Source organism: Capra hircus, chromosome 14, assembly GCF_001704415.2.
Source record: "Capra hircus breed San Clemente chromosome 14, ASM170441v1, whole genome shotgun sequence".
In the NCBI taxonomy this organism is placed as follows: domain Eukaryota; kingdom Metazoa; phylum Chordata; class Mammalia; order Artiodactyla; family Bovidae; genus Capra; species Capra hircus.
Window position 1 is genome coordinate 12,831,128 of NC_030821.1, and position 25,246 is coordinate 12,856,373.

The 25,246-nt window shown below is 42.3% G+C and overlaps 1 long non-coding RNA gene across 4 annotated transcripts in view; it reads left to right on the plus strand.

The window, feature by feature from the left end:
- Positions 1 to 25,246, plus strand: part of LOC102184166 — a 55,826-nt gene that overhangs the window by 11,164 nt on the left and 19,416 nt on the right. For 2 of the 4 annotated variants that reach the window (XR_001296526.2, XR_001296527.2), the window contains exon 3: positions 7,717 to 7,885. This is a non-coding gene — a long non-coding RNA (uncharacterized LOC102184166). Of the gene's footprint in view, positions 1 to 7,716; positions 8,272 to 11,631; positions 12,815 to 25,246 lie in introns of those variants that run through there. The other 2 variants (XR_001296528.2, XR_001296525.2) reach the window with 2 other exon arrangements.

Consider the following 25,246-nt stretch of genomic DNA (forward strand, 5'->3'; position numbering starts at 1 on the left):
TTCCTGCGTCCAGGACCAGGGGACTAGAAAAACAGGGAAGGATAGGAAGGGTTAAGGAGAGGAAAGAGAGAGGGAAGGGGAGAGAGGTCAATAAAGTCTCTTGTTCCTTACCGGTCGGGGCACTCTGGCCAGTTGTCCGCGTCAGGAGGAGACCAGGGACAAAAGGGTCCCAGTTGTGGCCACTAGGTCTGGTCCATTGGCAGGCAAGCTGGGCCCTGAGTACCCCGAGTGCTCAGGATGTCAGTCGCAGCGAAGAAGAGTCCCCGCCAGAGTCGCCATTTGTTGCAGGAAGGCGGTCCCCTTCCAGGGCCCGACAATGGGCTCTTGTCTAACGCTCAGAAATGAATTGTCCAAGGAGACACATGTGGTGGCAAAGCAAGAGATTTTATTGGGAAAGGGCACCCGGGTGGAGAGCAGTAGGGTAAAGGAACCCAGGAGAACTGCTGGTTCTGTTTCTGAGAGAGTTCCTTCTTGAGAACCTTCTGACTAATCCTGTCACCTTAAAATGTATATTTTGGGAGTGGGTCTGGTAAGATCTTTCTATTGTTGGTCCTAATTTCATTGTCTTGATCTGATCTCTGGTTCCTCTGCCAAAAATTGCCAACATCACTTGGATCATCAAAAACGCAACAGAGTTCCAGAAAAACATCTATTTCTGCTTTATTGACTATGTCAAAGCCTTTGACTGTGTGGATCACAACAAACTGAAAAATTCTGAAAGAGAAGGGAATACTAGACCTCCTAACCTGCCTCTTGAGAAATCTGTATGCAGGTCAGGAAGCAAAAGTTAGAACTGGACATGGAACAACAGACTGGTTTCAAATCGGGAAAGGTGTACGTCAAGGCTGTATATTGTCACCCTGCTTATTTAACTTGGGCTTCCCTGGTGGCTCAGATGGTAAAGCGTCTGCCTGCAATGTGGGAGACCAGGATTCGATCCCTGGGTCGGGAAGATCCCCTGGAGAAGGAAATGGCAACCCACTCCAGAGCTCTTGCCTGGAAAATTTCATGGATGGAGGAGCCTGGTAGGCTATAGTCCATGGGGTTTCAGAGTTAGACACAACTGAGCAACTTCACCTTATTTAACTTATATGCAGAATACATCATGAGAAACACTGGGCTGGATGAAGCACAAGCTGGAATCAAGATTGCTAGGAGAAATATCAATAACCTCAGATATGCAGATGACACTATGCTTATGGCAGAAAGCGAAGAAAAACTGAAGGGCTTCTTGAAGACAGTGAAAGAGGAGAGTGAAAAAGTTGGCTTAAAACTCAACATTCAGAAAACTAAGATCATGGCTTCCAGTCCCATCACTTCATGGCAAATAGATGGGGAAACAGTGGCAGATTTTATTTTGGGGGGCTCCAGAATCACTGCACATGGTGATTGCAGCCATGAAATTGAAGATTCCCTGGAGAAGGAAATGGCAACTCACTCCAGTACTCTTGCCTAGAGAATCCCATGGATGGAGGAGCCTGGTGGGTTACAGTCCATGGAGTCGCAAAGAGTTGGACAAAACAGAGCGACTTCACTTTCACTTTACTCTTTGGAAGAAAAGTTATGACCAACCTAGACAGCATATTAAAAAGCAGAGACATTACTTTGCCAACAAAGATCTGTCTAGTCAAGGCTATGGTTTTTCCAGTAGTCATGTATGGATGTGAGAGTTGGACTATAAAGAAAGCTGAGCACCGAAGAATTGATGCTTTTGAACTGTGATGTTGGAGAGGACTCTTGAGAGTTCCTTGGACTGCAAGGAGATCCAACCAGTCCATTCTAAATGAAATCAGTCTTGAATATTCTTTGGAAGGACTGATGCTGAAGCTGAAACTCCAATACTTTGGCCACCTGCTGTGAAGAACTGATTCATTTGAAAAGACCCTGATGCTGGGAAAGATTGAAGGTGGGAAGAGAAGGGCATGACAGAGGATGAGATGATTGGATGGCATCACCGACTCAATGGTCATGAGTTTGAGTAAGGTCCAGGAGTTGGTGACAGACAGGGAGGCCTGGCGTGCTGCAGTCTATGGGGTCGCAAAGAGTCAGACATGGCTGAGTAACTGAAATGAACTGAACTGATTTATTTTAGAATAACTAGAACTATTTTGAAAGAGTCATGTAGGAGGACTCAGTCTAAGCAGCTTCAACGTTTGTTTAATAGGTACAGTAATCAAAATTGTATGGTATGGGTGGAAGTATAGCCACAGAGATCACTGAAACAGAACAGAGGACCCCAAAATAGATCCACACAAGTTGGGCTAGCTGATGTTTGATGATGATGAGAAAGCAATTTGATTGATGAAAGATAATCTTTTCAACAAATGGTGTTGGAGCAATTAGACATCTTGAAGGAAAAACCTTCCCCAAACAAACAAACAAAAACACTTGCACTTATCCCTCATGCCTTATACAAAAATAAACTCAAAATTGATCATGGACTTAAAAGTAAAATGATAGAACTTTTAGAAAAGAACGTAGGCGAGAAATCTCAGAATCTACAGTTAGGCAAAAAGTTCTTAGACTTAACACCAAATGTAAGATCCATAAAGGGAAAAATGGATAAATCAGACTTCATCAAAATGACAAACCTGCTCTGAGAAAGGCCCTGTTAAAAGAATGAAAAGAGAAGCTACAAAATCAGAGCATACTGCAAACTGCGTATCCTACAAAGGATTGGTTTCTAGAACATATAAATAACTCAAAACTCAACAATGAAAATTTTGACTAAAATATGGTCAAAGCATATGAAGAGGCATTTATACAATGGCAGATAAACACATGAAAAGATGTTCAACCTCATTAGTTATTATAGTGAATAGAGTGAAGCTGCTCAGTCGTGTCCGACTCTTTGCGACCCCGTGGACTGTAGCCTACCAGGGTCCTCGTCCATGGGATTTTCCAGGCAGTAGTCCTGGAGTGGATTGCCACTTCCTTCTCCAGGGGATCTTCCCAACCCAGGGATCGAACCCGGGTCTCCCACATTGTAAACAGATACTTTACCATCTGCGCCACCAGGGAAGTCTTAGACCTAGTTATTACGAAAATGCAAGTCCCGCAGTGAGACGGTACTACGCATTTATCAGAGTACCTTCAATAAAACATAGTGACAATCCCAAATCCTGGCGAGAATGGAAGCACAGAAACTGGATCACTCATATATTGCTGGTTGGAACGTAAAATGGTACAACCACTCTGAAAAACATTTTGGCTGTTTCTTTTAAAATTAAACATATAATTACTATGTGATGCAGCATTTATCCAGCGAAATGGAAGCTTGTGATCACCCAAAAACCTGGACATGAGTCTTCGTGGAAGCTTCAATTCTTAATAGCCCAGAATTAGAAGCAATGAATATGTCTTTCGATGAGTGAACAGTAAACAAGCTGTGGTACATTCATAATCTGGACATGACACAGCAGTGAAACGGAAGAGGCTATTGAAACAGGCAATGACCTGGATGAATCTCCAGAGAAAAAAAAGTCAATGGTGAAAGATTACATGTGGCAACATTCCACTTCTGCAATATTCTTTTTAAAAATCAAAGTATAGTTGATTTACAATATTGTGTTAGTTTCAGGTGTACAGCAAAGTGATTGAGTTATATACATTTTTTTTCAGGTTATATTCCATTATATATTATTACAGGACATTGAATATAATCCCCTGTGCAGGTGTGAGTGCGTGCTCTGTCGCTTCAGTCATGTCCGACTTTGTGACCCTAGGGACTGTAGCTCGTGAGGCTTCTCTGTCTGGAGTGGATTGCCATGTCCTTCTCTAGGGGATCTTCCCAACCTAGGGATCGAACCTGCATTTCCTGCATTGGCAGGTGGATTCTTTACTGCTGAGCCTCCAGGAAGGCCCATAATTCCCTGTGTTATGCAGTAAATCCTTGTCGCTAATTCTCCATAGTAGTTTGCAGAATGATCAAGTAATGTAATAATCCTATACTCCCTCCCCACTTTAATAACTGTAAAATTTGTTGTCTATGCCTGTCAGTCTGTTACTGTTTTGTATATAGACTCATTCGTACTATTTTTTAGATTCCATATATAAGTGATATTATATACTATTAATATTTCCATCTGACTTAATTCACCAAGTATAATATTCTCTGGGTCCACCCGTGCTGCTGCAAATGGCAATATTTCATTCTTTTCAATGGCTAACATATGTAATATATATTAATATATACACTGTTGATACATGTTCTTTGTCAGTCATCTGTTGATGGGCATTTGGGTTGATTCCATGGCTTGGCTATTGTAAATAATGCTGCTATGAATATTGTGATACATGTATCTTTTCCAATTAGGGTTTTCATCTTTTCTGGGTATATGCTCAGGAATGGGATCACTGAACTACATGTTCACTCTTGGCTTTTTAAGGAGTCTCCATGCTGTTTTCCACGAAGGCTGCACCAATTTACATTCCCACCAACACCGTTGGAGGGTTTCTCTTTTCTCCATACCCTCTCCAGCATTTATAATTTGTAGAATTTTGTAATATTTATATAACATTCCTGAAATGACAAGAATGCAGTTATAGATATGGAGACCAGAAAAGTGGTTGCCAGGGCTTAAGGAGGGGTTGGAGGTGGGTATGGATTTAAAAGGACAACGTGATGATGGAGAAGTTCGGTCTTTTGCCTGTCTCAGTGTCACTGTCCCAGTTCTGATCTTGTGCTGGTTTTGTAAGGTGTCACCATTGGGGGGAACTGCTAAGCACACCTGCTACCTCTGTGCTATCCCTTAAAACTGCCTGTGATCTCAAAATATAAAAGTTGAACCAAAAAACTTATTGCTGGAATGTCTGCTATACTTCCAGATAGAAATCTCATGCAGATTAATGGGTTATCAGTGAGGGCCCGGCCAGGATCCCTCAGATTCAAGTTTACTGGTGGATGGAATTTTTCAGAAGGTCTTGTTAGACCCACAGTGCTGGTGGCCTTCCAAAACGAAATTTACTCCCTTTATCATTGGCAAAATGAAATCCAGTGTATATAAGGTATCTGGAGAAAGCTGCATGCATTGAGATGATTTTATAGCCCTAAAAGTGGGAATCAACAGGGTATTGAAAATATGCAAAATATATGTATGTAGCAAGAGTTCGTGGCTATAAAACAGTTTGGAGAATGCGTCACCTGTGTGTTTCAGCTCTCATTTCTCAGAGACAGCAGCTTCCGGTTAGTGACAGACACGGTTGCAGTGGTGGCTGCCTCCTTTGGAAGGCAGACTGAGTGGCCATCTGTTGAGCACCTTCCCTGCCCTGGGGGCTTTACAGTATCCGGTTTAATCTTGAGCCCTGTACTGGGAGGTGGGTAATATTACTCCCAGAGCAGACTCTGAGTCTCTGAATGCTTCAGTGAAACATTTGCCTCTAGCATTGACCTGAGCTTCAAGCCCAAGGCATTATAGGATAAAAAGGAGTAAGTGCCAGCCTGGAAGTCAAACCTACGTCTCCAGAAAGCCAGCTTCTTGCTGCTCCCCCTCCTGCCTACCAAGATCATCACCTGCGTGTGTGTGTGTGTGTGTGTGCCAGTCCTAGCCGTGCCATCCAAATGCTGAGTTACTCCAAGGAGAGGGCAACCATCTCTCTGCCCTCCTATAGCTGCTGGGGTCAGGCAGAGACAGAGAGGTGGGTGAGATGGAGGTCCCCTTTCATTCACACTCTGCACGTGGCTTTCTTGAGTCATAAAGCTGTCCTAATTAATCATTTTAGCCAGATTTTACCTTCCTAGGGTGACGTGGGGAAGGAGAAGAGCAAAGATGAAGGCACGGTGAGATGTCTACTGAACTATTCCTTCTCCCAAGGTCTCCAGGTGTACCCTCACGGAAAGTTCCAGAGGTGCCTCCTAGGCCCCGACTTCAAATCCTGCCAAGACTCAGGCAGAGATGAGCCAGGGCAGTAAGATAGAATTCACAGATCTCCCGTGACCTGTAGCTGCTGGTCACCTGGAAACTGTCTTGGTTGACCTTGTCTGGAGACTTTTGTGTGGTGCTCTGTGGCTACACGTGTACGGTGTAGGGCCAGGAACAGAGAAAAAGAAGGAGAGAAGGCAGGAGGGAAGAAGGAGGCTGAACGAACTCTGGGAACTTAATCATCTGGAGAGACAGCCTTCAAGGTTGTGTCCAGTCTGATATTCAGACCATTATTAATTTTTTTCTGTCAACAATCATTTATTTTTATCATCTTTAGCTGATTCTTGCTAACGATCATCTATTGTCTCGAAGCCTCGTGTTTTCATTTCATGGAAATAATTCCCAACAGAACAGCTGAGATCAACCTTGGCTGCACATTGCAATCACTGGGAACACTAAAAATACTGATGCTTGGGTCTAACCCTAAGGAATTCTGACTTAACTAGGGGATAGCGAGGTCTGAGAAGGGAAGTTGCTCAGTCGTGTACTGACCCTTCGCCATCCCATTGACTGTAACCTACCAGGCTCCTCTGTCCATGGCACTTTCCAGGCAAGAGTACTAGAGTGGGTCTCCATTTCCTTCTCCAGAGGATCTTCCTAACCGGGGGATCGAACCCAGGTCTCCCGCACTGTGGGCAGACGCTTTACCCTCTGAGCCACCAGGGAAGCCCATGTAGTCAGGTCTGGGGAGCAGAGGACATGTCAGCTCCCTGGTGATTCCAGCGTGCAGCTGGGGCCATTGTCTATGAGGATCTGAAATCCATAATTTTTGAGTTCTCATTGAGCTGCTGATTGTTGTCTCAGGTCCAAGTTCCTCCTTGTGTTGAGGTTTTGGATGGTGTTAGCCATTTTCAGAGGCTGGGTGAGCTCACCTTCTACCCCCAGGGTTCCTCCTTTGCCTACACCTCTGTGGTCTGACTGCATCAGTTCCCATGTAGACATTATGACATGGTGTGTCTCTGCTTACCATGCAGTTTCCCTTCTCCACCTTCTTAAGGATTGCTGCCCAGCCATTCTGGAGTGGGCCCTTGCTTTTCTTTAGAGCAGCTCTATTATCTTACACTTTTCCCCTTCTCTTTCTTCCATCCATACCTTCCCTCCCCCGACTTCCTTCTTTCTTTCCTTTCCATACCTTTAAAAATTTCTTCTCGTGGCCTTATGAGGAAGTAGAGATTTCAGCATGAGTTTAGTCCACATTCTTAAAATCTGGTGATTTTACTTTTTAACCACATGCACTTCTGTGTTATTTGCGTTATTTCCCCACAAATGTATTGCTTTTATAATATCTTTTAAAATATCTTTATGAAGTTATTATATGCATGAAGTCTAGGTAATAATCTGGAAAGATGTTTATAATACAGTGTGAAGGAAAAAAGAAGAAATATGTGCAGGAGAATGACAGCAGTGAAAATAAGACAAACTATCCATGGAAGACGGACTGGGATGAAGTCCATAAAAAATAGTGGTTTTGTTTACATGGTGAGATTGTATAATTACCTTTTTATTCTTCATAAATTTATGTGTTATATATGTATATTTTTAAAGAGCATACTTCTTTCATGATGGGTGGGAAAATTGAACCACTCATTTTAAAGGAGATTAGTCAACTGTAGAAATTGCCTGCTTTAAGAAAGGGTCTGTGGGAGACACCCAGGCTCAAAGAAGCTGACTGGGGTGTATCCTGAAGGCGGTGTGTCTCAGAAGAAAACGAACACCCTCAGCTGTCCTGTGATGTCTTGGGCATGAAGCCCTGCCTTAATGGATGTTTGTTTGCCTCTCTTCCCCGTTTTTCCAGCAAGAGTGCCTTTTATCGGTTTGGGCATCCAGCCCGTCATCAAACTACAAAGTGCTGAGCTCCACCTTTGTCTCAAGAGTCATGGCACACGATCAAGGCCCACAGCAGTCAGCGTGCCACATTCCTTTTGCGTCGTGATTGGCCAAAAGTGAGCAAGTGATTAAGCCAGGTAAACTGAAGCCACCTACTACTACTCTCTTTTCCCAGGTGGAACTTGAACTTGAACTTGGTTGGTTGCAATAGCTATAGCCATCTTGCTTCCCAGTGGAGCCTGAGAACTCAGCAGCATATGGAAGGGAGGAGATGATCTGAACCCCAACTTAGGCTTGATGAGGCCAGCTCTTCTGCCCTTTGATTTTTCATTTATGCAAGTTGACACATTTCCTAAGTCAGGCTGAGTTGGGCTTTTAGACACTTATAACCAAAATAGTCCTACAAACTGTGCTTGTGGACATGCACTTTAAAAGGAGGACTACAGAATAAGTAGCTTAGTTAGTAAAGAATCCTCCTGCAATGCAGGAGACCCTGTTTCGATCCCTGGGTCGGGAAGATCCACTGGAGAAGGAATACCTACACACTCCAGTATTCTGGCCTGGAGAATTCCATGGACTGTATAGTCCGAGGGGTCACAAAGAGTCAGACACAGCTGAGTGACTTTCACTTTCACAGAGTAAGAATGTGTTGCCGTCTAGCCACTGCTTTCTTAAGAGAGCTGATGCTCTGATTCCTGACCTCCACCCCTATTCCTTGGGCAGGTGCGTCTGCCCCATGGAAAAACAGTTATTCATTCGGTTAGCCTACCTTGATGAAAATATCTCACCATGGCACCCAACTCTGATTTCTGACCCCAGATTTACTAAACTGTCCTCTGACCTTCCCTTTGGCCCCCTTGTTTGGGCTGACGACTAGGTAGGCACTCTCCCATTGCCCACAAACACACTGGCATGACGTGCCCGGTCAGCCTCCCGTGGATTCAGTTAAGCAATTGGTTGCTTAACCTTGATGTTCTGACTACACAGCTGAGAACAGTCCCAGCTTCATAGTGTTCCACCATGACACAGAGAAGCCGATCAACTTTAGTCTCCATATATCCACTGAATAGCACAGGGAACTATATTCGACATCTTAGGATAAACCATAATGGAAAAGAATGTGTGTAAATGTATAAACCTGACTCACTTTGTTGTATAGCAGAAATCAACCCAACAATGTAAATCAACTATAGTGATAATAAAAAATAAATTTAAAAAGTCTCTTTACTCTATTATCTCTTTTTAACTTTGACAAGATCATTCACATAAAAAGCGGCCAGAGTGTGAATGTCTAGTATTTGGCCCTGACACCACAAGTGGGTTCTGACACATGGTAGACTTGGGTTTGATTCTCCTGTTTCTGATATAGTCCTGGGCAGGACCCCGTCTCCCCTAAGCCTCTGGGGCTTTTTTTGTTTGTTTGGTCTTTTTGGGCGAGCCATGCAACACAATGGATCTTATTTCCCCAACCAGGGATCGAACCCATGCCCCTGCAGTAGGAGCACGGAGTCTTGACCACTGGAGTGCCAGGGAAGTCCCCTAAACTTGTTTTGATTCCTATTGATATACTACAAAGTGGAAATAATACTTTCCTTGTGGGGTCATCACAGAAACAAAATAGAACGATATACACAAAGCCTGAGCACAATAAAATAGTGGCTACTTAGCAGAGGATTTTCTAGGAAGTTGATAAAACTTCAGGGCCCCGGAGAGGGATCCTGGTAATGTGTTCATATGATCATATGTTTTTGTAAAATTTGCAAATTTAAAATGTGTTTGCAATTATTTATCTTAAATCAGGTCCCCCAAATCTTGTACTACTATTACCCCATTTAAACCTCACCACATTATGCTAAAGCTGAAACTCCAGTACTTTGGCCGCTTCATGAGAAGAGTTGACTCATTGGAAAAGACTCTGATGCTGGGAGGGATTGGGGGCAGAGGATGAGATGGCTGGATGGCATCACGGACTCGATGGACGTGAGTCTGAGTGAACTCTGGGAGCTGGTGATGGACAGGGAGGCCTGGCGTGCTTCGATTCATGGGGTCGCAAAGAGTCGGACACGACTGAGCAACTGAACTGAACTGAACAGTGCTGTGAGACAGATATTATTGTTACTATCATTTTACAAATGAGAAAAACTGAGGTTTATAGATACTAAGTAACTTTTCTAAGACCACACTGTGAGTGGTGGAACCAGAATTCAAACCCAGGCAGTCTGCTTTCAGAGGTGTCCAGGGCCCATGGCTTAAGCACTCTACCTTGTTTCCCAAACTTGCCTGGGCTAAAGAATCACCAGGTGAGTGAAAGTGAAAGCGTCAGTCGCTCAGTTCTGAACAGCTCTTCGCGACTTCATGGACTGTAGCCCATCAGGGTGCTCCATCCATGGGATTCTCCAGGCAAGAATACTCGAGTGGGTAGCCCTTACCTTCTCCAGGGGATCTTTCCGACTCAGGGATTGAACTTGTGTCTCCTGCATTGCAGGCAGATTCTTTACCTTCTGAGCCACCAAAGAAGACCCTATTAAAGCGCAGATTCAGGGCTCACCACGGAGCTAGCAAAATAGGATTGATCTCTAGGGAAGGGACTAGGGAATTTATTTTTAACATGCCTCCCAAATGAATTTGGTGAGTGGGCAGATAACTGCTTTTCAACCTATTGCCTCCATATAATAAGGGTTCAATACTAGTTAGATTGAACTAAGAAGTTTGTAATAAAAAGTTTTGTTTTTTTTTTTGTTTGTTTGTTTTTTTTAATAACAGAGGCCTCAGGTTTTACAGTGGAGGCAGAATTTAACCTAAGCCATGGGGAACAGACAGAACTTTTCAGAGAGGAAACAAGGGGGGAAGCTCTACTGTGTATATCTGGTACAAAAGAATGTGATAAGATGCAGCCTCTGCAGTTCCCTGTTTATTAACTGAAAAGACGTTTCACTTAGATCACTTGAGCAGTTGTTATCTCAACTAAAAAAATTGTGTTAACTGTTGTTGCCAAATTTGGGTGTCAGTTGAATCAAAGTTATTATTAATTTTAAAAAATGAATGTTTTCTGGCTTTTTTGAGCAAATGTGGATCCCACTTGACAAAAGCCCAAATGGCCAAGGAATTATTTAATGGAAAGAAAACAAGTGCTTATCAAAAATGAACTTTAGGACTTCCCTGGTGGTCTAGTGATTGGGGCTCAGCACTTCCATGGATGGGGTGGGGGTGGGGGGGCAGGTTTGATCCCCAGTCAATTAAAAAAAGAAATAACTTTATGATGAGCTAAGATAAGTTCACACACTACGCTGGCACTCTTTTGTCCAAAGTAAATGGAAGACTAGAGCTTCATTGAGTCTGGAGAAGCAAAGAAGAAAACCCTGCCACAGGGCCTGCAGATTTTATGTCTAGACGGAGTGGAAGTTAATTTCCCATGGGTAACATCCCACTTGAATGTTTACTATAGTTTTTCTTAAATTCATAGCCTTTGGCTTCAAAGGTTCTGAACATGGAGAACAATTCATATTTTATTTAAGGAAATTCTAAACATAGACAAAAATAGAATAGTGTAATAAATTCTACCATGTACCTTTCACCCAGTTTCAACCATTATTAACTTTCAGTAATTTTGAGAAGCTGTTTAAAAATCCATAAAGATCAGTGCTTACAAGTTAAAGAATTTGAAAGGGTTAAAGCAGTCATTCAAACAATTAGGGAGAGGAAAATAATGACTTTTGGTAAATTTCCTACATGACTTGGGTAAGAAACAGAATAAAGACAACATTAACCTTTGGGGTAGCTCTTTTGTGTAGTATCACTTCTTCCAAATCCCACCCCCCTGCCCCCCACCCCACCACCACCACCAAGTGAAGAGAAATGTTTTCTATCACACTTCCTTCTGCAGCCCAGAGGACAAAGCGGGTTCACTCACCAGACTTGAGACTTTGCAGATCCTGTCCTAGACCCCATGAGGAGTTCCCTAGCTACAGCAGATTGAAGGAAGAGTCGTGAAGTTTGACCACTTATTGTCTCTACTGACACAGTGGTGTTTGAATGACATTTTAAAGCGCGGACTCTACGACTAAACGCAGATGTGGAAGGAGACAGAATCCCAGGCTGAGGGAACTGTGTACAAAGATGGGAAGCAGGAAGGTACAGGGTGAGTTTGAGGGTGTGGCTATATTAGTGTTTGTGATGGAAGGCAATTTAAGAGCTGGAAGAATCTTCAGTTGACATCATGGGGCAGAGGTCTGCAGACAGACCTGTCTGGTTACCTTCTGCCTTGCCTGACACTGCTGGCTGCCTACCCAAGTCATTCCCAATGTGTTTTCCTTGCTGGTAGAACTGCCTCCCTCTCTAAAGGCTGAAATTGCCAGATATTCATTACTAGACTCTCCTGCAGCTAAGGGATAACCATGTGATTCAACTCTGGCCAAAAGAAACTAAAGGGAAATCTGCAGGCGGACTTATGGAAAGAGTTTCCTCCTTAAAGAAAAAGACTCTAAAGCAAAAACTTCTTTTTACCTTTGAACAAAGCTGTATCACAGTGTGAGGTTTGGAGCTGTGGCAGCCATCCTGTGACGATTTGGGCACAAGCTGTGGATGAAAACCAAGGTATTGAGGATGGCAGATGAGGAAGATGAAAAGTGATTTAGTCCTTGAAGACATCATTATGCCACTCTGCTTACGAAACCCTGTATTTGGAAGCTTATGTTGTGTGATATTGACACGTTTTCCTTATTAAGTCATTTTGATTTTCTTAACCCCTGGGTTAACATCAGCCCAGAAAACAAGAGAGAAAATACAGTTGTCCTTTGTATCTGTGTGGGATTGGTTCAGAACCCTGCTGCTCCCAAGCACACACACACACACACTCCATTACAGATACCTAAATCTGTGGATGCTCAGATTGTATACAACCTACACACATCATCCTGCACACTTTAAACACCTCTGGATACCTTATATTACCAATGCAATGTAAATGCTAGGACATGGTAAATTCAAATTTTGCTACTTGAAATTTTGTGGAATTTTTTTTCAAATATTTTTGCTTCATGGCTTGTTAAGTCTGTGGATTCAGAGAACTATGGATATGGAAAGCTGAATGTAAATAATTGCCAAACTTAGATTATTTCTCCTTTGCAACCTTAATTTTTTTAACTGAATATTTAGAACTTACAAGTATGTGTAAAGCGTAATAACAATTCTTTTGTATTTTTGAAAAATTTCATGTCTACCCAAATCATGCATGAAAAGTACTTATGGGAAAAACAGAAAAACTAGGAACAGGCCACTCAAAATCTTCAGAAGTTAGCAAGTAGAGCCCTGATAAAAATGATAACCATTCAGGAAAATATCCTAGCACAGTTCAATCTCCGTTCACATTTGCAGTCAACCACATGGCAGGCCTTTCTTTGCAGCCTTGTAGCCTGATTCCTCCTTAGAAACCAGGGTCCTAAATTTGCTTCCAAAGAGACTCTTTTCTCCCAAACGAAAAATATAATCTAGAGGTAGCTTTCTTAATTTACTTTATTTAAAACTAAAGAAAAATGTCCTCATTGCTTTCTCATCTGTACTCCTAACTTCCCTAGACAGATTAAAAGAGCAAAAAACGTAGAGGATCTTAAGCCACTAAATCAGCCACTAAAGGAAGGCGCTTCTGTGGGGTTTCCAGTTTCTCCCTGTGATGCTCAAATATGATGAGGGCTTTCCCTTTGCAAGAAAGCCTGCGCCAATGGCTTCAAAATATCAACATACTGGAACAATTGCACATAAACCAGCTTGGTTTCTGTGTTATATTATCACCACTCCTTATGCATCTATCACATGTGAGCCAGTACCGTTAAAACAACTTCAATGTGGTTAAAATGGTAAATTTTATGTCACGTATATTCTACCACAATTTAAAAAAAGACTAACCAGGCACAAGAAACAAATTGGGGACTAAACAGAGCTCTTGTTGATGTGCGTTATATCTATCAGTGTTTAGTAGTCATTAAAACCAAGAAATTAAAAGAAATAGACATCACTGTGAACAGATGGTGCCAATAACACCTGTGTGACCACCACTCAGTTTCAGAAATAAAACTCCCAAACAGAGTTGAATTCCCTTGCGTGTCTCTCCCCGAATGCACTGCTTCTCTGTCACCCAGAAATAATAACTATTCAGGATTGAATGCTTATCATTCTATCCGGTTTCCTGAAATATATGTGCTCATGGTCAGTGGCTTCAGTTGTGTCCAACTCTTTACGACCCTAAGAACTGTAACCCTCCAGGCTCCTCTGTCTGGGGGATTTCCCAGGCAAGAATATTGGAGTGGGTTGCCACGCCCTCCTCCAGGGGATCTTCCCAACTCCATGCTCAAGTCCACGTCCCCTTCGTGTCCTGCACTGCAGACAGATTCTTTACCACTGAGCCACTAGGGAAGCCCTTCAAATACATACATATATAGTATGTATATAGCATTTATATATGTGTATATAAGATATATATATATTTTGTATAGTTAAAAGTTTTGAACATATAGTTAAAGTTTTGAACATATACTTAAAGTTTTGAACATATAGTTAAAAGTTTTAAGCCACTGTGATAACTTTTATTGATTATTCTTGATTCAAAAGGGCTTCTCAGGTGGCACAGTGGTAAAGAATCCACCTGCGAATGCAGGAGATGCAAGAGACACAGGTTCGATCCCTGGGTCAGGAGGAACCCCTGGAGGAGGAAATGGTAACCCACTCCAGTATTCTTGCCTGGAAAATTCCATGGACAGAGGAGGTTGGTGGCCACAGGCTGCGGGGTTGCAAAGAGTCGGACTGAGCAAGTGACTGGGCACAAACGCTTGGTTCATGCACCCTTACAGGTGCCCTCGGCCACTCACTCCTCCCGAATCGGAGGTGTGTTCTTACCAGTACTCTATCAGCGTGCCTTGATGCCTTGCTTCCAGTCCCTTTCAGAAATTATGGTGGAACACTGTGAGACAATAGAAAATATACAATAGTCTTTGCTCCTGGCTCCTGACACAGAGCTCCTGAAATATTTGTAATTTCCTGAGTGACAGGACCGTCTTTTGTTCTAATGGAGCAACTCTAGGTGGGCTTCTGGGTGGTTCCAAGTTGAGAGCCGGTCACCCGAAAGAACAAGCCATTGTTAGAAGCTTGGAATGTTCAGCCTGGCCCCTCATTTTCCTAAGAAGGAGGAAGGGCTGAAAATGTAGTTAATGATCCATCACGTGTATATGATGAAACCTCAATAAAATTCCAATAGTACAACTTTCGGAGAGGGTGACACAATCCAGCTCCACAGGAATGAAAGCTCCTGTGCTCAGAACCCTCCCAGACCTCGCCCTAGGTATCTCCTCATTTGACTGTTCATTTGTATCTTTTATCATGTCTTTAACAAACTGGTTTATCTAAGTGTTCCTGAGTTCTGTCGAATTGCTGTAGCAAATTAACTGAATCCAGGGGAGAGAGTCATTGAAACTTCCAATCTACAGCCAGTTGGTCAGAAGCTCAGAAAGCACCTGGGCTTTCAGATGACTTTCAACTGGAGTGTGGTGTTGTGTGTGTGTGTGTGTGTGTGTGTGTGGTGAGGAAGGGAAGGCAGTCTTGTAAGACTGAGGCCTGAACCCGTGGGATCTGACGCTCTCTCTGGGTAGATGGTATCAGAGGAGTTAAACTGCAGGCCACTCAGCTTGTATTGGAGACATACTCATTGTTGTGGGGGAAACCCCACGTGCATTTGGTACCCAGAAGTGTCAGAAGTTGTCCTCTGTGAGTAGCGAAAAAAATACACAGGAAATAGACTGAACTGAGATTTTCCCTTCAAATAGGAGGAAAAGACTAGAGTTTTCAATTTAGACACACAGGCCTCCCCACAAATCCCACCCACACATACCCTTCCGTTCTTTCCCTTGGAGCTCCCCAACCCGCCCTGCCGAAGGACGTCCATTGTCCACAGGTGCTGGTCTGTAGGATGCCATATGTCCCTAGCCGTGCCAAGACAGAGCATTCCATTAGGAGACACACTAGAATCAGAAAATGTTTACAATTAGATCTCAGCATACACATTTTCACAGGAGGAGCCTTAGCCACTATCGATTGGAACAGTCCTGGCTTGCAGATCTGCCCAGTTTTAGGCTGGTTAGCTAACTGGAGTTCTGGAAGAGGAAGCCCCAATCTCTCCGATGAAAAGAGGAAAGCTGGGGACAAAAGAGGAAGTGAGAGGTGAACTGCAAAAAGCTCACTGAGGTTGAAACCTCAAACTGGTGTTCTGTATAATAACGTCAGACAATGCTTTTCCTGTTTATCAGCCTCCTTTGCTTAGCCCGACTTTCTAGGCTGGTGTTGAGTTTTGAATCTTCTGAGTTAATTTATTCACCTTTATTATCCTTAGTATATGATATAGATTGAATGTTCCTGTCTCCTTAAATTCATATGCTAAATTCTAATCCTCTCATGTGGTGATATTTGGAGGTGAGGCCTTTGGGAGGTGATTAGCTCATGAAAGTGGAGCCCTCATGAATGGAATCAATGCCCTTATGAAAGAGACCTCAGAGAACTCCCTTGCCCTCTTCTGCCATCTGAGGGCACAGTGGGAAGATGGCCGTCTATAAACCCTGATGAGGGTGGATCCTCGTCAGACACTTGATTGGCCAGCAGCTTGATTTGGGATTTCCTAGTCTCCAGAACTGTCAGAAATAAATTTCTATCATTTATAAACCACTAAGTCTATGGTATTCTGTTACAGCAGCCTGAACGTGTCTTCATAGTGCTGTGATTAATGCGTTCAGATTGTTTTCCTAGTATTTCCAGTATTGTTTCATTTATTCATATGTTGGTTTCTATAACGCACAACGTTGGTTAACTATTTACAGAGGACTCATCACCAGGCAAAACATTGCTGCGTGTTAGAGGAACCATTTCTGAGACTCAAGTGACTACATAAAGCTTATGAAGGAGTCTAGGTTGGTTTTATTTTATACCATATGGGCTGAAGAAAAAGAGATGTCCATAAATCTCGTTAAGGGTACTCCTGCCAGCTGCTGAAAATAGGAGGTGGCCAATCTTGGAATTTGGTTTACAGCTGGACAGATTTGCTCTGTTATAGGATCAAAGTTTTGTCTAAAGTGATTTTCTTTTAAAATTGAAAGAATCTCTGTACATAAAAAATTTTTGTTTCATTATAATAGCTTCCATTAGAATATCCTGCTGCTAAGGGCCTCATCTAAGTGTATAAAACTATTAGAGAGTAATCAGGATGACGTTCATAATATTTGCATATGGCCTGTGGATTCAGGAGCCAATGTGTTAGCAACTGAAGCTGAATAGTCGATTCTGATGTACTCTTTTTTTGTTTTTAATATTCATTATTCATTTGGCTGTGCTGAGTCTTACTTGTAGCACGTGGGATCTTCGATCTTCATGGCAATATGAGGGATCTTTAGCTGCTGTGCGTGGGATCTAGTTCCCCAACCAGGGCCCGAATGCCAGCCCCCGTCATTGGGAGCACAGACTCTTAGCCACCGGATCACCAGGGAAGTCCCTGATGTCCTCCTTTTTAATGAGGACCTCTCTCGACTCCCGCAGGCCCATTCTAATGACCTATGACTTGTACACAGACAACAACAGAGAACAGAGACATAGGCTCAGAGGAAGGGACAGGGGCATCGGTGATGGCTAGGCTCTACAAAGAACCATGCTTTTTCTTTGTTTGTTTTATACTTTTTATTTTGTATCAGAGTATTGCTGATTAACAATGTCATGATAGTTTCAGGTGAACAGCAAAGGGATTTAGCCACGCATATACAAGTATCCGGGCTTCCCAGGTGGCACTAGTGGTTAAGAATCTGCCTGCCAAAGCTGGAGATATAAGAGACGAGGGTTCGATCCCTGGGTGGGGAAGGTCCCCTGGAGGAGGACATGGTAACCCATTCCAGCATTCTTGCCTGGAGAATCCCATGCACAGAGGAGCCTGGCGGTCTATGGTCCATAGGGTCTCAAAAGAGTCGGGCTCAAGTGAAGCGATTTAGTACTCACACATGGCTCATAAGTATCCATTCTCTCCCAAATTCCCTCCCATCCAGTCTGCCACATAACATTGAGCAGAAGGAACCATTTTTTACTGATTTATTTTTCACTCTCAAAATTCTTTTTTTTTCCATGCAGGGTGGAAATATTTGTAATAGCGAATAACAAGGAGGCTTCCTAGATTTCCTAGGAGGCAGTCCTAGAAGCTTTATTGTACTTCTTAGCTTCATTCCCTGTTTTAGAATTTCTTACATAAAGGTATTTTGAAAATAGAAATGAACATGTACCTTTTAGTTATGAAAAGCAATGGATTTAATAAAATGAGCACTGGGTCAGGAGCCAGGAGACCTGGCTCTGGATGGTCTCAACCCAGCCATTTATTTGCTTTAGTTTCTTTACTTATAAAGTGAAATATACCATCTAAAGATGAATAGATAAATAAAATGTGAAATATCCATGTAACAGAAGGAACGAGGTACTGATACATTCCATAATATACATGAGCCATTAAAAAATTATCAGGTGAAAGAAACCAGACACAAAAGATCATGTATTATATGATTCCATTGATGTGAAATGTATGGAACAGCTAAATCTACAAGGACAGAAAGCAGGTTAGTGTATTAGCTAATGGGTATGGGGTTTCTTTCTAGGGTGATGAAAATATTCAAAATTGATTGCAGTGATTTTTGCTTTCACAACTCTGAATATAAAATCCATTGAATTGTGCACTTCAAATAATAAATTGTATCATATGTAAATTATATTTCAATAAAGCCATTATTAAAAAAGAAGAAAAAAGAAACAATTTCTACCCAAATATGTTGAGAGGCTCAAATGAGCTGTTTTATAAATAAGAAAAGTGTTTTAAACTATACAATGATAACTGTTTTTAGACTTCATTATTTCCTTAAGTTAGTAGCTGATACACTATTAATAGGGGCTTCCCAGGTGGTAAAGAATCGCCTGTAATGCAGAAGACTCAGGAGACCTGGGTTCGATTCCTGGGTAGGGAAGATCCCCTGGAGGAGGGCATGGCAACCCACTCCAGTATTCTTGCCTGAAGAATCCCACGGACAGAGGAGCCTGGGGGGCTACAGTCCATGGGGTCGCACAGAGTCGGACACGACTGAAGCGACAGCATGCTTGCATGCATGCATGCATACTTTTAATAAAAGAGTTCTCTAGAGATAATTGGCGTTTACAGAGACCAGAGAGGCAGAGCTGCTTACAGCTCTGTGTGTGAAGGTCAGATAGAAGGGAGCAGTTTAAAATTCTTGAAAGTGATGAGAGGCGAGAACAACAGCTCGAATGCATGCTCCTTGAGGTCAGGCATTATTTCTTGCTCTCTTTGTAATCCCTGTGCCCAACAGAATATCTGGCTCAGTAAATGTGAATAAATGAATAAATGATGAAGAATGAATGATGACACTAATGAACTGAGGGTCACTGAATGAAAACGATGAGGCACCTTCACTCAGCCAATAAACCATTTTACCAGCCAACACATTCAGTTTCTTGCTTTGATACTGACAGTGACTAGGGGTTTGGGAATTGTACTTATTCCATTGCCAAAGGAGGGCTAATTCTCTTTCAAGTGTTACAGATTGCAATACTTCTTGTTTCTTCTCAAGACTTTGGAGAAAAGTTTTACTCTATAAAGACTTTATCAGCGTCATGGCTAAGATTCACTTTATCTTCTAATAGTTGTGATGAGCCAAGGAGAGGGTTGGACCTCAGAACAAAAGCATCATAAGGTATGGTCTGTTATGCTGGGAGCACTGAGGGCTTATGGGGCAAGTTGGGAGGTTCGCTGCAAGATGGGAGCAAGGCATTCGCAAGGTGGTTTGGAGTTAGGGCAACAATTTTGGGCAGTCTCGGCATTGTGAGTCATTGTGATGGAGACAAGAGTCACGAGTTTTGGGGAAAAGCAGCTATTCTATTTTTCCACTTTTGCCAGTTGGGAAAAGACCCACGAGATTGGCCCAAGTTGGCCTCCTGGCAAACTAGTGTCACTTGGAGCTGAAATCAAGGGGGAAAGTAATCCAAGGAGAGAATTTTCCACTTCCTGCTTTGTTTTCTTGAGACTCCCCTCTCTTTTTCTCGTTAGAACTCCCAAAGCTCTCATTCGAACCTCTGTGAAGGACCACTCAGGTTTTACACATCGGAAACAACCAAGGCCATGTAACTGAAGGACTTTAGGATCTGTACTGCTCAGAGCAAGAGCTGCTACATTCAAGGCCTGGATATTTCCATTTAGAAAATAAATCTAGTTTAAGAAAATTTCCTCCTAATAGGGCAAAAAAGATACAATTAGTTAAGGAAAGATCTCGAATACACAGTGTAACTTAACTAAGTGCCAGAGCCTTCTCACAGATGGAGGAACTACAGATTTTTCCCTTTATACTCAGATAATCCAGGAGACTTGGCAGCAGTGATAGCAGAAGCCTTATCCAGGAAGGGACCTTTCTTCAGCTTTTATTTCCCTTCCTATACCCCTAGTCACTTTCTTGGACAAAGGGTTCAGGAACTAAATAGCATAAACCCTCAATGTCAAAAGCCTCAACAAAAAATTACTTGCTTACGAAAATTGTATGTACCACAAAAGTAGGTCATTTTCCATCTCCTCCTCTGCTTGCTTATTCCAAAATAGACATTGGAGAAGCTAAGAAGCCAACAAAGGAACAAATATACACAAACTGCCTTTAAAACCAGTCTACTTAATAAAGAATCTCTCCCCATTTCTGGCCCCTTGATTGTATATAAACACCTTAAAATATGTTTGGCTGTAACTTGATTATCCTGCCTTAAAGACCATTCATTTCAGATGATAAATCTGAAGACCCATGTTATGATAAATCTGAAGACCTCAGATAATAAATCTGAGGGCCCATGTTTATTCAGGGGACAGTCTAAAATATGTTGCACCGTGGGTTTTGGAGTTAGGCAGAGTTATGCTTTAATGAGGCTCTGTGTTTGCCAGCTGTATTAGTTGATAATTGGGCAAGTAAGTCACTTAGTCTAATTCTAATGTTCATCTATAAAACTGAGATACTATTATAATAACACTGGCCTCAGATTTGCTATAAGGATCTAAGGATACTGTGCATCGAAATGAGAAAATAATCAAGAATAGTCCCACTTAAGTTCCAATCTACACTCTTCTCCCCAGATAACCAATTCTATTTGTTTTCTTATGCCTTCAGAGGGTTTTCATGCAAGCATATGCAAATTAAAAATATATGTATAAGTGTAGTCTTATTTTGCCTCCTTGCTTACATAAAAGGAACACACAGCTGCTCTATACCTTTCTTTTCACTTAATCTATCTTGGAAATCTTTCCAAATCACTACAAGGAGAGCTTCCTCATTCTGTTTTTTTTTTTTTTTTTTTTTTTAAACATCAGCATGGAGATTCCATTGTGTGACTCTAGCACAGTTTGTCTAACCATCCCTTATTGGAAGACTCTTGGATTATTTCCAGACTTTTCCCATAACAAATAAAGCTACAGTGAATATCCTTGTACACAGTGTCATTTTGCATGTGTGTGAGTACATCTGGAGGGTTTAGACCTTTGCAACTTTTTAAAAGAACTTATTGGTATATAACTTAGGTTATTATTATTATTACTTTGCCAAATTGCCCTCCCAGGGTCCATGCCATTTTGCAATCCTTGCAGTGTTTGAGAACCTGCACTAAACTCCTAGCAGTAAGTACTTGCAGAAAGTAGGGATAGAAGGCCCAGAGAAGAGTTTAACTTTCTTTCTTTAAAGATTACTATATGTTAAACATTTTTTTGCATATAATATTATATATTCTTATGGTGAAATATTTTAAGAAGTAGAAACACATGGTAAGAATGTAAAGTTCTCCTTGGCCAACACTGTTTTCGTCCTTGCAGCCAGTGGCTCCTTCTCAGCCCCCTCCTCCTTGAGATCTCCAAAGATCTCTTCCCAAGATGCCCTTGTCCTCTGGCTTCCGCGACATAAACGTTCTTCTGGTTTTCTCATATTTCCCTGATTTTTCACCACCTTGTCTGGCTTCTCTTTCTTCTCTTGCCTTGAAAGACGGCCTAAAAACAGACAATGTTTATTGAATGCTCATGATGCACCCGAACAACAGAATCCCAAGCCGTAGGGAGCTTAAGGTCTCAAGGGTGTGGCAGGTTTTCAGAAAAGGTTGTGGCCCCTAGTTCCTCCTGCCCCTTCCAGTATGTGCGTCTGCTAAAGCTGCCACAATACCACAGACCGAGTGGCTTAATCAGCAGGAATTTATTCTCTCACGGTTCTGGAAGCTAGAAGTCTGAGATCAAGGTATGACTGGGCCTGGTTTCTTCTGAGGCTTCTCTCCTTGGCTTATGGAGGGCTGTCTTCATGTTCACCCGGCATTCTCCCTCTGTGTCCTAATCTCTTCTTCTGTGTCCTAATCCCTTCTTCCTGTAACTTGGAATAAGACTACCGGTTACACTGGGTAGAGCCCCACCTGATGGGAAGGGCATCAAAGTCACACTGTCAGTGAGCACGTTTACTGTTGGGGACCAAACTGTGCACCCACACAATTCATATGTTGAAATCCTAACCCCCAATGCCTAGAAATGTAACTGTATTTGGAGAGAGTCTTTAAAGAGAAAGTTAATACAAGGTCTTTAGGCTGGGCTCTAGGGTGGGCTCTGACCCAGGATGACTGGTGTCCTATAAGAAGAAGAGCTCTGCACACAAGCAGACACAGAGAGAAGAGCACACGAAGACACAGAGAAGCTGGCCATCTGCCAGCCAAGGAGAGAGCCCTCAGAAGGAACAGACTGTGCCCACACCTCGATCTTGGACTTCCTGCCTCCGGAATTGTGAGAAAATTAGTGTTTCTTCTTTAAGCCATTTACTTGGTTATGGCAGCCCTAGCTGACTAATACAGAGAATTATGCCATTTGCTATACAATGAATCAAGAAAAGAACTTACTTCAGAAAAGAACCTAAGTCCAAAAACATGAACCAAGAAGGCCCATCCCAGGGTCCCAGTCGGAGATGGAACCCCGTTTAGGGTTCATCCTCTGGGGAGACGAGCGTGGCCGATAGAGTGGAAGGGAGTCAGCTTTCCTGTGTTTGACACACAGATACAGGGCAGGCCCCAACCTGGGGCTGTCGTCACCCCTGCCAGGATTTCAGCAAAAAAACAGAAGAAGAAGAAAAAGAAAGAAAAAGAGGAACAGAAAAAAAGAGAGAGAGAAAATGCAAGGGATAGATTTTGAGCATACACAGTAAAAGGGAAAATGATCTTTTCTTTCACTAACAGGTTTATCACCAAAACTTGGAACATATATTTTGACACAGAATCATTTCAGCGACTTTAGCAGAGGATGTTTTGCTGGGTTTTAAAAAGTTTGCAGATCTCCACAGCCATTCTTGTTACAACAAGTAGAGTAGCTGGCTTTTAATTAGTTGTCTTATTAAAAGGATTCGCAGGGCTACCTATTATTAGCGTATATTATTTTTCTCAATGCTTCAGACACTTTGGCATATATTTTACTGTTGCCATAGAAACCCAAGTCTGTAATAAGCAGCTCTTTTAATCCTGGCAATTAGGCTTATATAAAAGAATATTTTAATGAGATGAAGAATTTGGAAGGCCCAGCCAGAGGACTGGCGGAAGAACCTTGTTCTCCAAAAGGCTACAAAATTGATTTAGATTATCCTCTGTTACAATTGCCTTCTTCAACAACTGCTGAGTGTTCATTAGTCAGGCCTTTGTAGGATATGCATTTTCCATAAAGATAGGAGGTTTGCTTATTTCATAAAAACTGTAATTCCGCCCACCCTAGTCTCCCTCTTACACCCAAACAGCTCTCCGGCTTAGGGGAAATGCAAATTCTCCTTTTTGCTATAAATCAGAAAATGTCTAGGTTTACCTTCAGCTTCACAGAAGAATAAAGGCTTTTTAAAAAATATCAGTCAAAATAAAAATATATCAGTCGAGAAAAATAATTATACCTTTATGAGTTATGGAATATTTAGAAGCCATAAATCTTGGTTTTCTCACATTCATTGCTTGTAAAAATATTCTGGAGTAATATTTGTTCGTTAATTATAGTGCTCTGTAGTCCATGCACATACCACAAAAATAAAGAGACAGGTAGTGAAATATAAGTCTCCTTTCTCTGCCTGTCCCCAGGTGGCAACCATTGTTATCACTTTCCTTTGTATTTTTCCAAAGCTATTTCTGTGGTCACACACAAACACACACACACACACACACACACACACACGGGCAGTATACATTATTATGCATATTGTGCTATATCTTGCTTTTTTTCACTTATTACTGAAAATCTGGATGCTCCAATTTGGGTGTGATTCTGTTTCATTACGTAAGGAGCTGCCTTGTCCCTCACAAAGGCCTTTCCCTGTAATTATCTGATAGTCACATACTGACTTTTATAGTCATCACGTGAGGCCCCAGCAATGTGAAGGTGAAGACCACGAAGACCACACTTTCTGGAGCGCACACTAGTAGAAGAGGTGGCTGCCTGCGAAGGGATCACTGCCCAGCGCACAGCTCTGCGATGTGTCAGGGGGAAGCAGGCAGGAGGGAGGGAGTCTGGCTCAGCTCGGATGAGGAACAGAGGGGTTCATGGAAAGAGGCTTGAGCAGCATCTTGAAAAGTAAGCCAGGGGATGAACTTATAAAAAAGAAAGAGACTCACAGACTTTATGATGGACAGGCACACCCTGCTATATTTAAAACAGATAACCAACAAGGACATGCTGTGTCAGACTTGGAACTCTGCTCAAAGTTGTGTGGCAGCTTGGATGGGAGGGGAGTTTGGGGAGAATGGACGCATGGATATGTATGGCTGAGCCCCTTCAGGATTCACCTGAAACTATCATAACACTGTTAGTCAGCTATATCCCCCCCCCAAAATGAATTTTTTTTAAAAAGTAAGCCAGGAGCCCCAAGCAGACAAGGGCAAGTCCATTGCAGGTAGAGGGCACATAAGTGCCAAGTCCTCCAGAGTAGAAAACAGCCTGATGTTTCTGGGGAACTGGCAGTGCTTTGTTATGGCTGGGCAGCAGGGTGTGTGTGTCTAAGGTAAACTAGATCAGTGACTCTCAAAGCTTTTGACCACAACCCCAAGTTAAGAAACACATTTTACTTCATTACAGGGTGTGCAAAAAAGGAAACAAAATTTCATGAAACAATACCCCTATTATATGTACTCTGGTTTTTTTTTCACTGGATTCTATCCTATTTTTTATAATGCCTGTCATGATTCACTACATTGATTTCACAAGCCACTAATGGGCACTATCTGTAAGCTGGGAAATTATGGAGTATTTAGTGTCTAGAGACTCTGATAGTCTATAAAGTAGTCAGCTTTCCCTGATCTACGTGACTGTGCGAGCGTGCTCAGGTGCTTCAGCTGTGTTGAACTCTTGGCAATCCCATGGACTGTAGCCCATCAGGCTCCTCTGGTGGCGGGATTCCCCAGGCAAGAAT